At 43.2% G+C, this 11,351-nt stretch overlaps 1 long non-coding RNA gene across 1 annotated transcript in view; it reads right to left on the bottom strand.

The window, feature by feature from the left end:
- LOC132870601 (uncharacterized) overlaps positions 1-11,351 on the bottom strand; it is a 315,561-nt gene that overhangs the window by 110,427 nt on the left and 193,783 nt on the right. The gene's annotated exons all lie outside the window — the stretch shown is intronic.

Below are 11,351 nucleotides of genomic sequence, written 5' to 3'. Positions count from 1 at the left end.
TTCAGGGCAACGGCAATTTACAGTTAGCTAAAAAACAAAAACAAAAAAAACCCCGATGTCTTAATTTTTGCTGTGACCATTTAATCAAGCTGTCTGTTGTTTTTTAGAGCTTTGGTGAGGTAAATTCCTCCATATAGAATATTAAAATAACTTACCGGCGTAAAAACAGATGAGTCCATCTCTTCACTCCACTGAAACTGAGCGGCCGCCATATTTGTTTGAAATTTCTGATCCGAACCTCACCGGAGGTCACATGACTCGATACTCGTGTTCTGATTGGCTTATCTCAAAAAGTTGCCAGAGATTATCAAAACCATTCAGAAAGAAACAATGTTGCCCAATCTCAATAGAAAAGAGTCAAAACGCAATTGCTCGGCAACATTGCCCAAAAAGTTGCCCCGTGTATCATCACCATAATGGTACGTACGTTTTTTTTTTTTTCGAAAATCCGCTCCCAATGCAGTTTCTATTAGGTTTTATGTGCTCGCACAAGCAGCGTGCTTACGTCATACGCCTGTTGCGCGGGAAATGCTGGCCCGTAGGCAGGGGGGATCGGAGGGTTCGTTCGATCCCCCGCCCCCCGGGGACACACGCCCCTCAAGATTACTCAAGATTTATTCATTTGTTCATGTCCGATGAATATACATTGATTCACATTTAAATTTACAATATCAAATCCAGACTAATCAAAAAAGAAAAGTAGACTAAGTGAGGACAAGTTAGAAAAACGGGTTCATTTCTCCTATGTTTATGTTTACACGTTTTGTTCAGACTGCTTTACACCCCAATCCAGTGGGTGGCGGTAATGCCCCCATTAGACCTCTTTCACTGACATCACCCGAAACCGGAAGTAAACAAACCCTGCGCCATATTGGAAGACCAACAAACTCGTGATTTGGGGGAAATAACGGCAGCGCGCGGTATGTGAACCCACGAGGCACTTGGTTCATCAAAAACCTGCAATGGTAAACTTTTGTGCTGTGTTAGGGTTCTAACAAAGCTGATGGGAAAGGTGAAAAGAAGTCTTTCTACAGAATACCAGCTGTGATTGAGACACAAGGGGAGCAAACCAAGGAGCTTTCTGCCAGGAGACAGAGAGAGGATTTAGCTGCTTTATGCAGAGCGGATCTGAATACTTCAAGTCCATTTTGTTACTGGTAAGTCACTAGGCTAGAGTGTTGTAGAACATTTTTTAAAAATGTTTACTGAATAAAAACATCCTTAATTTTATCAAATATTCTCTACTCTATATTTCATTTCTTTCTTTTGTTTTAATTTTCCTCCCTCCATCCCTCTTTGGATTTTAAATATAGTTTTTCCCCATGTCCAAATAATTCAAATATATATAAATAAAAACAGATAAGTAGTAAATTAAAAATAAATTATGAAATAAAAAAATCCATTCTCCCTTGCCCCGAGTCTTATCATATGGGTCAAACCCATCAATCACAGCCAGTTTCTCCACATACCGTGCCCTTTCTGCAGCTGGTAATGTACTCACATAACCAGAATTATCAGCCATCGTGTCACTTTACTCTCGCTCGTACTTTGTTTTATATTGTGAGTATGTATGTATGCATGTACTTGGTCTTCCAATATGGCGCCCTAGCACAATCTTGCGGTACGGTGACGTCACGCGGTAGCCCTGGATAGAAGAGAAAATGGGGAAAAAAGAAGATAAAGACAGAAAACGCAAGAAATCTGCTGCTACTTTGTCCCAAAATATTGGTGCCATGTTCCAAAAAAGGGCCAAAATAGGTAAGGTGCTGAGTGCAGGACTTTGTTTTTCTTTTGTTTACAACAGTAGTGGTAGATCGATCTGTTAGAGTGATCAGTGGGGGTAGCGTCAGCCCGTCCGTCAGTCTATGTGTGTCAGTGACACGCACACACAGAGATGAGTTAGGTGGCTAGGTACTAGTAGCGTCGGACCTGGGGCTGCTTTTATTTTTTTTTTTCAGCTTGGGAAATCGGAGCTGTGGTGTGGTGTGAAGACAGTAAAATGCAAGACTTTAAGAGCACGTTTTTCAGTCGTCATGGTAACATGGCATCATGGTAACATGACGCCTTGTCATGGTAACATGACGCCCTGTCAGTGGTTTGGCATTTGGATCAGAGTGAAAAGAAACGTGTGCACTAGTTGAAAAATGAAAATGTTCAGACCAGTGTGTGTGAAAACACCCACTGTTGCTGCATTTGGGCATTTTTAAATCAATTGTCCTTATAGGGCTGTGCGATATTATTTCAATCTCAGGATTACTTGAAACATTTATCTCAATTAGAAATTATTGTTGTTCTTTATGCTAAAGCATGGGCAGATCAGGAGTGTTCTGATGCCATAAACAACAACTGAAGTGAGCAACAGAGACAGACAACAACAGAGACAGACAATGAAGGAGAGCAACAACAGAGACAGACAATGAAGGAGAGCAACAACAGAGACAGACAATGAAGGAGAGCAACAACAGAGACAGACAATGAAGGAGAGCAACAACAGAGACAGACAATGAAGGAGAGCAACAACAGAGACAGACAATGAAGGAGAGCAACAACAGAGACAGACAATGAAGGAGAGCAACAACAGAGACAGACAATGAAGGAGAGCAACAACAGAGACAGACAATGAAGGAGAGCAACAACAGAGACAGACAATGAAGGAGAGCAACAACAGAGACAGACAATGAAGGAGAGCAACAACAGAGACAGACAATGAAGGAGAGCAGCAACAGAGACAGACAATGAAGGAGAGCAGCAACAGAGACAGACAATGAAGGAGAGCAGCAACAGAGACAGGCAATGAAGGAGAGCAGCAACAGAGACAGGCAATGAAGGAGAGCAGCAACAGAGACAGGCAATGAAGGAGAGCAACAACAGAGACAGGCAATGAAGGAGAGCAACAACAGAGACAGGCAATGAAGGAGAGCAACAACAGAGACAGGCAATGAAGGAGAGCAACAACAGAGACAGGCAATGAAGGAGAGCAACAACAGAGACAGGCAATGAAGGAGAGCAACAACAGAGACAGGCAATGAAGGAGAGCAACAACAGAGACAGGCAATGAAGGAGAGCAACAACAGAGACAGGCAATGAAGGAGAGCAACAACAGAGACAGGCAATGAAGGAGAGCAACAACAGAGACAGGCAATGAAGGAGAGCAACAACAGAGACAGGCAATGAAGGAGAGCAACAACAGAGACAGGCAATGAAGGAGAGCAACAACAGAGACAGGCAATGAAGGAGAGCAACAACAGAGACAGGCAATGAAGGAGAGCAACAACAGAGACAGGCAATGAAGGAGAGCAACAACAGAGACAGGCAATGAAGGAGAGCAACAACAGAGACAGGCAATGAAGGAGAGCAACAACAGAGACAGGCAATGAAGGAGAGCAACAACAGAGACAGGCAATGAAGGAGAGCAACAACAGACAACTGAGGTGAGCAACAGAGACAGACAATGAAGTCACAGCACAGTTGTAGGAAGATAACAATAATAAGTTAGACAACAGAGAACTTATAACAAATAAAAAAATGTCTAAATTAGAAGATTTGAAGTGTGCTTGTGTATTTGGGGGGTACGGGAGTAGGGGGCCAGATGAAGTCCACTTTTGGGGAAAAAAGATCCCCCCCCTTCACAATGCTGGCTACGGGCCTGAAATGTGTGAACATTCTATGAAGAAGATGGCGGCGAGTGTTGAGTGCAACAATACGATAGCGTCTCTGAAAGAAGTTCCCTTTAGTCGTCGTACCAATGAGGAGAAAACGGCAATCAAACAGCGAGGACCTCCTAGACCGAATTTAAACATCAAGCAAGTGTTTACAAAGGGGGAGAAGACCTATTCAAGAGGTTTTAACAAGAACTGGTACCACTGGAAAACTTGGCGAGCTGGCTGTGATGTAGCTCTTTTTTGCTACCCTTGCGTTCTCTTCCACCCTGGAAGTAGCACAGCAGGCGGTACAGTGATATCTGATATTTGAATTTACTAGGCAAAAGGTTTTTTTTTTTTTGTGTGTGTGTGTGTTACCAGTGGCAGTTTAACATTAGCCTGGGCCCGCCCATCCTAAGTGTGACGCAACACGAGGGCCTGTTGCGAGCTTAGTCTGGCCAGGCAAGCTATCTACAGCTCTTCCAAGCTCCCGAAAAATCAGGAACCAATCAACTTTGAGCATCTTCAATGGCCCTGGGTAGAGGCGTGTTCAAGGCACTGACGTAGTAGAACTGCGACCGGAAGCCATAGATTGTTTACAGAATCTATGCCGGAAGCGCTTCATTCACAAATGCTGTATTGAAAGCATTCAACGGGAAGTTCTCATTGAAAACGGAGCAAAGAGCAGCCCTGGAGGTATTTATTGAAAGGAAGGACGTTTTCGCCTTGCTCCCGACCGGCTTCGGTAAGAGTTTAATCTACCAGTTAGCCCCGTCGCGTCGCATACGTCAGAGAAAAGAGTGATGTGATTGGTTTAAGCTTCGTCACAGCCTTTTCTGGCTTCGACCAGTAGCAAACTGGGGCATTTCAGGGAGGCGGGTCAACCACGGGCTCTGAGAAACGGTTGGGCTTAATATCTCGGCCAGACCAATAGCTCGGAGAGCTTTGCAGTCGTGTTAGCCAGACTAGTTTAACATTGCCATGCTTGGAATATTTCAGTAGCCTCAAGTTCTCTTTGACTTGGTGTAAATTAAGCATATTTTCAGTTTTTATATATTGTACAGTATGTGTTCATTGGAGCCAGCAGCACCTTACTTTTTTTCCAACTTGTTAAGCCAAGTTGCACTGACTACAAAACCTTGTGTAACCTTGTGTGTATATAGCTAAATAACTAAAGCCTTTTGTGTTCATTGACATGCTTGTAATACTTTAAATTTCCTTTTAAGGCATGGCTTTCTGGAGGAATTCTTGGGAAAAAAACTGCAGAATTTATTTAGAATTATTTGTTGTTAAAATGGTGCAATTCCATATAAAAAAAACCCCACATAATTAAGCTGCACGTTTGTTTGATGGTTATGCTTTTCTTCATCTTTTCCAAAACTTAAATAAACACTTGTTTTGGATTTATATCCTGCCACTTTAATTGCATTCTTTAGAATGAAGAAATTAGAGTATGTTTATAATTAAGAATTTGTCTACTTATTATAGAATACTGGAAAAATATGAGAAAATAAATGAGTAATGTAATATTAATTGATTGTGATGCCAAATGTTTTGCTTTGAAGGCTTCACAATGAATCTTCCTTAGTTATAGCCTGGCAAGCCAGACTGAAGGCCAATTTATGCTGACAACGCAGTCCTCACAGATGGCATCGCAGACAGCATCTGCGTAGGCCCCCCCCCCCCCCCCCACCTTCGCAGACGCTCTGCGCGCACCTCCTAAAAATTGTGACCACCTCAGAAGCCTTGCAGACAGTGTCGCAGACGAGGGCTCTGATTGGTCCACTCTACATCCGCTGTACACGCACTTCCGCTTCCCTACTTTCCCGGTTTGGTTTGTTTTCACGACTGCCATTTTTAAAAACACGAGCGAAGATGGAGCAGCACGAAGAGTGGTTGATCGAGGAAGTGAGGAAGTACGTACATCTATACGACTCCAGTTCTAGTCATTATAAGTAACCGGAGGATAAACACTCCACTAACCACACCCACCAACTACTCCTAGCGACTTCGCGCCCCCTTGCGTTGTGGCGGTGAATAACATCACGCACGCCTATTACTCCCCGCTCAACGATAAATTACAACTGTCTGCGAAAAGCTATCTGCAAAAGCCTTGTCGCAAGAGCATGCAGAGGCCTTGAATGTGAATATTTGCCACTCGTATGCAAAAATATTTTTGGCCACTAGGCGGGTGGGTCTAGTTTACTAGGTGACCTTAGTTTGCCACCTTTAACTTGTTCAGTGTTGCCACCGAGTGGAGAGAAGAGATATTGTCTATATTGATATCTGAATTTACCAGGCAAAAACAAGTTCGGCCAATTGATTTGCTACCTAGGTCAATTTACTTCAGTCCTGTGGACATTTATGGTCCGTGTAGACATAATGGGGGAAAATTGCCCCCCCTGAAAAAAAAATTCAGGAACCGCCACTGACACAGACAACCATTCACACTCACACCTACGGTCAATTTAGAGTCACCAGTTAACCTAACCTGCATGTCTTTGGACTGTGGGGGAAACCGGAGCACCCGGAGGAAACCCACGCGGACACGGGGAGAACATGCAAACTCCACACCGAAAGGCCCTCGCCGGCCACGTGGCTCGAGCCTGGACCTTCTTGCTGTGAGGCGACAGCGCTAACCACTACACCACCGAGCCGCCCCAGGGAAAAAAAAAATAATAATAATGAATAATAATAACCCATATATTCTTTTAGCTAATTCTGACTCTTTCAGAAATTTGATAACATAATAATACATCTGACTTGATGCTCTCCCTAATAAACCAGGTAAAGTGAAAGTGTAATGATTAACCATTTTGAGAGATTTATAAAGCTCATTTCTTTCACGTTCATATTTCTGACACTAAAGTATTACCTGCTCTACTGATTCCGGATGGCTACAGTATTCACCATTTCTGGCGGCATCGTGGTGTAGTGGTTCACATTGTTGCCTCACAGTAATAAGGTTCTGGGTTCGAGCCCCGTGGCCGGCGAGGGCCTTTCTGTGTGGAGTTTGCATGTTCTCCCCGTGTCCGTGTGGATTTCCTCTGGGTGCTCCGGTTTCCCCCACAGTCTAAAGACATGCGGTTAGGTTGACGTGGGGCGGCCTTGGGCTGAGGTGCCCTTGAGCAAGGTACCGAACCCCTGACTGCTCCCCGGGCACTCTGGTGTGGCTGCGTGTGTTCACTGCTTCAGATGGGTTAATTGCAGAGGATGAATTTTACTGTGCTTGAAGTGTCCATGTGACAAATAAAGGGTGGTTCTTCTTCTGGTTGTGTGTTTGTCTATTTTGTTAAGAGAATAGTTAAGTCCTGTCTGTCCAAATCTTAATCAGGTGATCATGATGTCTTTTCTCTGACTCCTGCCCCCTTATCCTTCCACTATTCACCTGTTTTTCAATGTAGTATGATGTCTTCCTGTTTCACTGCCATCCCAATACTCCTGCCAGACTGACTTTGCGTAGGACTTGATGTAAATCTGAGCCTGTGCCTTACTGATTGGGATTTGCAGTTCTATTTCTATATTATTTAGTGCTTGCTTAGCCAGCTTATCAACCTGTTCATTTCCTTCCATGCCAGCATGTGCAGGTACCCAAAGAAAACTAGTTGAAATGCCCTTTGAATCTATTTTATGCAAAGTTATAAAGATTTCATTGATTATATCTGTTCTAAATTATTTGCCTGATTTAAATACTTTCCAATGCTGAGTAACTATCTGAGATTATGACTGTTTTGTTTATTGCATTTTCTTTAACCCATTCCAGGGCCAATAATATTGCCACCAATTCTGTTGTATATACTGTCACATTGTTGGTCACTCTTTTCTTAATACTTACTCCTTTCTTTAGGATATAGACCCCTTTCACATGACGTCACCGCGCCGCGAGATTTTGTTAGGCGCCATATTGGAAGACCAAGTACATGCACTCACAATATAAAACAAAGTACGAGCGAGAGTAAAGTGACACGATGGCTGATAATTCTGGTTATGTGAGTACATTACCAGCTGCAGAAAGGGCACGGTATGTGGAGAAACTGGCTGTGATTGATGGGTTTGACCCATATGATAAGACTCGCGGCAAGGGAGAATGGAAACATAAGGAGGACCTGACACCAATTCTGCCATCTGTTTGCTACCCAGACATTGTAAACTATTTGTTGTTTACACCCAGTGCCTACACTCAGTGTTCGAACTATGCCGATATTTTCGGGGGGGTCCCTTTTTTCCCTTGGGGGGGGGGGGGGGGTGCTTGCACTTGTCTCGGAGCGCAGATCTCCAAACACATGAGAAGCCTATCTTACGCACATATCACGCAGACTCCATACACGCATCGCGTCTGAAGTCATAACTCATCAGGGGAAATCGTGTCCACATTGGCATGTTCAAAAAACAACCTCGCATCAACCATGATACCACACGCAAGAAAAAAAAAACAGTCAGGCTACTCAACAACCAACCTGGCAGCAGCGAGCAAGCCCCAAACCATCCTAAATTATTATTATTAAATTGTAGAAGTCTGGGAGGCTTGCTCCTCATACAGTTATCAACTTGGGGCCAATTTAGCAATTTTAAATCTGAATTTCTTGCGTTTGCTTACCTCAAAGTGTCCACAGATCATGCACAGACTTATCCATTATATCCACAGTTTTTTGCCAAGTCTCACACAGGTTTCTTTCAAGTCTACTGTTGGGCCAATAAATCATAAATAAAACAGCTCAGATTTGTTTGTTTAATTCGTTTGCCACTCCACTTTATTCTCGTGGGTTCACATACCGCTGCTGTTATTTCGCCCTAATCACGAGTTTGTTGGTCTTCCAAAATGGCGCAGGGTCTGTTTACTTCCGGTTTCGGGTGACGTCAGTGAAAGGGGTCTATACACTGCTGATCCAGCACATCCTTTTTTGGGGTCTTTAGAACCATCTGTAAATATACACGTATATTTAGAAAAATAAAAATCCAACGAGGCACGGTGGTGTAGTGGTTAGCGCTGTCGCCTCACAGCAAGAAGGTCCTGGGTTCGAGCCCCGTGGCCGGCGAGGGCCTTTCTGTGTGGAGTTTGCACGTTCTCCCCGTGTCCGCGTGGGTTTCCTCCGGGTGCTCCGGTTTCCCCCACAGTCCAAAGACATGCAGGTTAGGTTAACTGGTGACTCTAAATTAACCGTAGGTGTGAATGTGAGTGTGAATGGTTGTCTGTGTCTGTGTCAGCCCTGTGATGACCTGGCGACTTGTCCAGGGTGTACCCCGCCTTTCGCCCGTAGTCAGCTGGGATAGGCTCCAGCTTGCCGGCGACCCTGTAGAACAGGATAAAGCGGCTAGAGATAATGAGATGAGATGAGAAAAATCCAACGAATTCTGTACAATTTCCCTCGCTGATCTATCCTTTGATTTCTTTCTTATTTCCTGATGAATATTTAAATCTAGTACTGGTAACGGGAATAACCATGGTGGGACTGGTGATAATGGGAGTGTTGGGCAGTACTGTAGATGATGTAAACCAATACACTCTGCTTTAGCATCACTTATCGATCCAAAACTTAGGAAATTAGACTCATGGTGTTCCCAACAATCTTTTGTAATACTTTTGGCAGGATGGTTGTCATAATGCCCCTGGAAATTGACCCAATATGCCATCATCAATTGTAGCCTTCTGATCCTTAATGGCATTTCCCCCATTTCCACCTGCACTGAAGACACTGGGGATGTTTTAAAAGACCCACTGCAAATTCTTAAAGCCTGAGCTTGTGGTGCATCTAATGTTTTAATGTTTGATTCTGCTGCAGACATATAAGCTCATTCTCTTCTCATTATCTCTAGCCACTTTATCCTTCTACAGGGTCGCAGGCAAGCTGGAGCCTATCCCAGCTGACTACGGGCGAAAGGCGGGGTACACCCTGGACAAGTCACCAGGTCATCACAGGGCTGACACATAGACACAGACAACCATTCACACTCACATTCACACCTACGGTCAATTTAGAGTCACCAGTTAACCTAACTTGCATGTCTTTGGACTGTGGGGGAAACCGGAGCACCCGGAGGAAACCCACGCGGACACGGGGAGAACATGCAAACTCCGCACAGAAAGGCCCTCGCCGGCCATGGGGCTCGAACCCAGGACCTTCTTGCTGTGAGGCGACAGCGCTAACCACTACACCACCGTGCCGCCCGACATATAAGCTAGACATCCATAATCAAACACAGACATCATGAGAGCCCAATACATGTTTTTTAAGGATGCTCTGCTTGCTCCCCAAGTTTGCCCTGTCAAACACCAGAGAATATTGAGTATCTTTTTATATGTATTTTTGACCTTATCTAAGTGAATCTTCCATGTAAGCTTTTGATCAAACCAAACTCCTAAAAATCTTACTACCTTGACTTGCTCAAGTGGATGACCATATAATTTTATAGAAATAGGTGAGATTTTATGCCTTCTTGTTAAACATATATTACTTGTGTTTTGGAAACTGATAATCTAAATCCCCAGTTATTTGCCCATTTTTCTACTTCATTTATTGCAGTTTGCATTTTTGTTTTGACATAAGATAAATTGCGGCCTCTAATCTATAAGGCCCCATCATCTGCATAGAGAGATTTAACCTATACCTTGTTCAACTGTATAGAAGATATCATTAATCATAATATTAAATCATAGCGGGCTACACACACTACCTTGTAGAGTTCCATTTTCTATTGTGTATACTTTGGAATATTCCATACCTACCCTTACCTGTATCCTTCTTTCAAATAAAAAATCCAGAATCCAAATTATATGCCCTGCCACCTATTCCCAATTTCTATAATTTAATTAATAAACCCTTTTTCCAAAGCATATCATAGGCTTGCTCTAAATAAAAAAAATACCGCTACTACTACTTCCCAATTAGTCTGTGCTTTTCTAATATCAGACTCTAAACATAATACTGAATCCATTGTATTACGGCCCTTCTAGAATCCACTCTGATGTGGAGAAAAAAGATCATCGATTTCGAAAAAGTGATTTAATCTTACTGTGATTATTTGTTCCATGGTTTTGCATAAGATTCTTTGATTCAGCTCTTTGAGATGGATTTTAAATTGAAAAAGCAAACAAAGTTGAAATGTTTCCTTGTTCAGGGAGACTCTAGATGTTTTGTTGTTCTGAAGTGACACTACAAGTCCAGTCCACTTTAATTACCAAAAAACAGAATAAAAGTGCTGTCATGAATTATAATCTCACATTAAAGCTGTTTGTGAAAGACAAAAGAAGGCAGCTGAGAAAGCTTCACATTTTATCCTGATTATTACATTGTAAGGGCATGTTAACCTAACCACATGTCTTTGGACTGTGAGGGGAACCAGAGCACCGGGAGTAAACCCACGCAGACATGGGGAGAACATGCAGACTCCACACAGTCCAAAAACATATGATTAGGTTAACATGCCCTTGAGCAAGGCACCCTAATCCCTAACTGCTCCCCAGGCACTGCAGCATAGCTGCCCACTGCTCTGGGTATGTGTATGTGCTCATCGCTCACTTGTGTGTGTGTGTGTGCATTATATCAGATACACCTGTCACATACAGGTAGGTCATATTGTAGCTGTGCAAAAAATAATGTAATAGCAGAGCAGAGCCCCATAGGCACAGAGTGTGGATACATAAAGAAACTCATCGAGTTGTTTTCTGATGGTTTCGGTTCTGTGCCTGCCATCATAGCAGTGTTCGTAATT

The sequence above is a fragment of the Neoarius graeffei genome, chromosome 22 (genome assembly GCF_027579695.1).
Source record: "Neoarius graeffei isolate fNeoGra1 chromosome 22, fNeoGra1.pri, whole genome shotgun sequence".
Taxonomy (NCBI): domain Eukaryota; kingdom Metazoa; phylum Chordata; class Actinopteri; order Siluriformes; family Ariidae; genus Neoarius; species Neoarius graeffei.
This window is presented reverse-complemented; position numbering and strand designations above follow the sequence as displayed.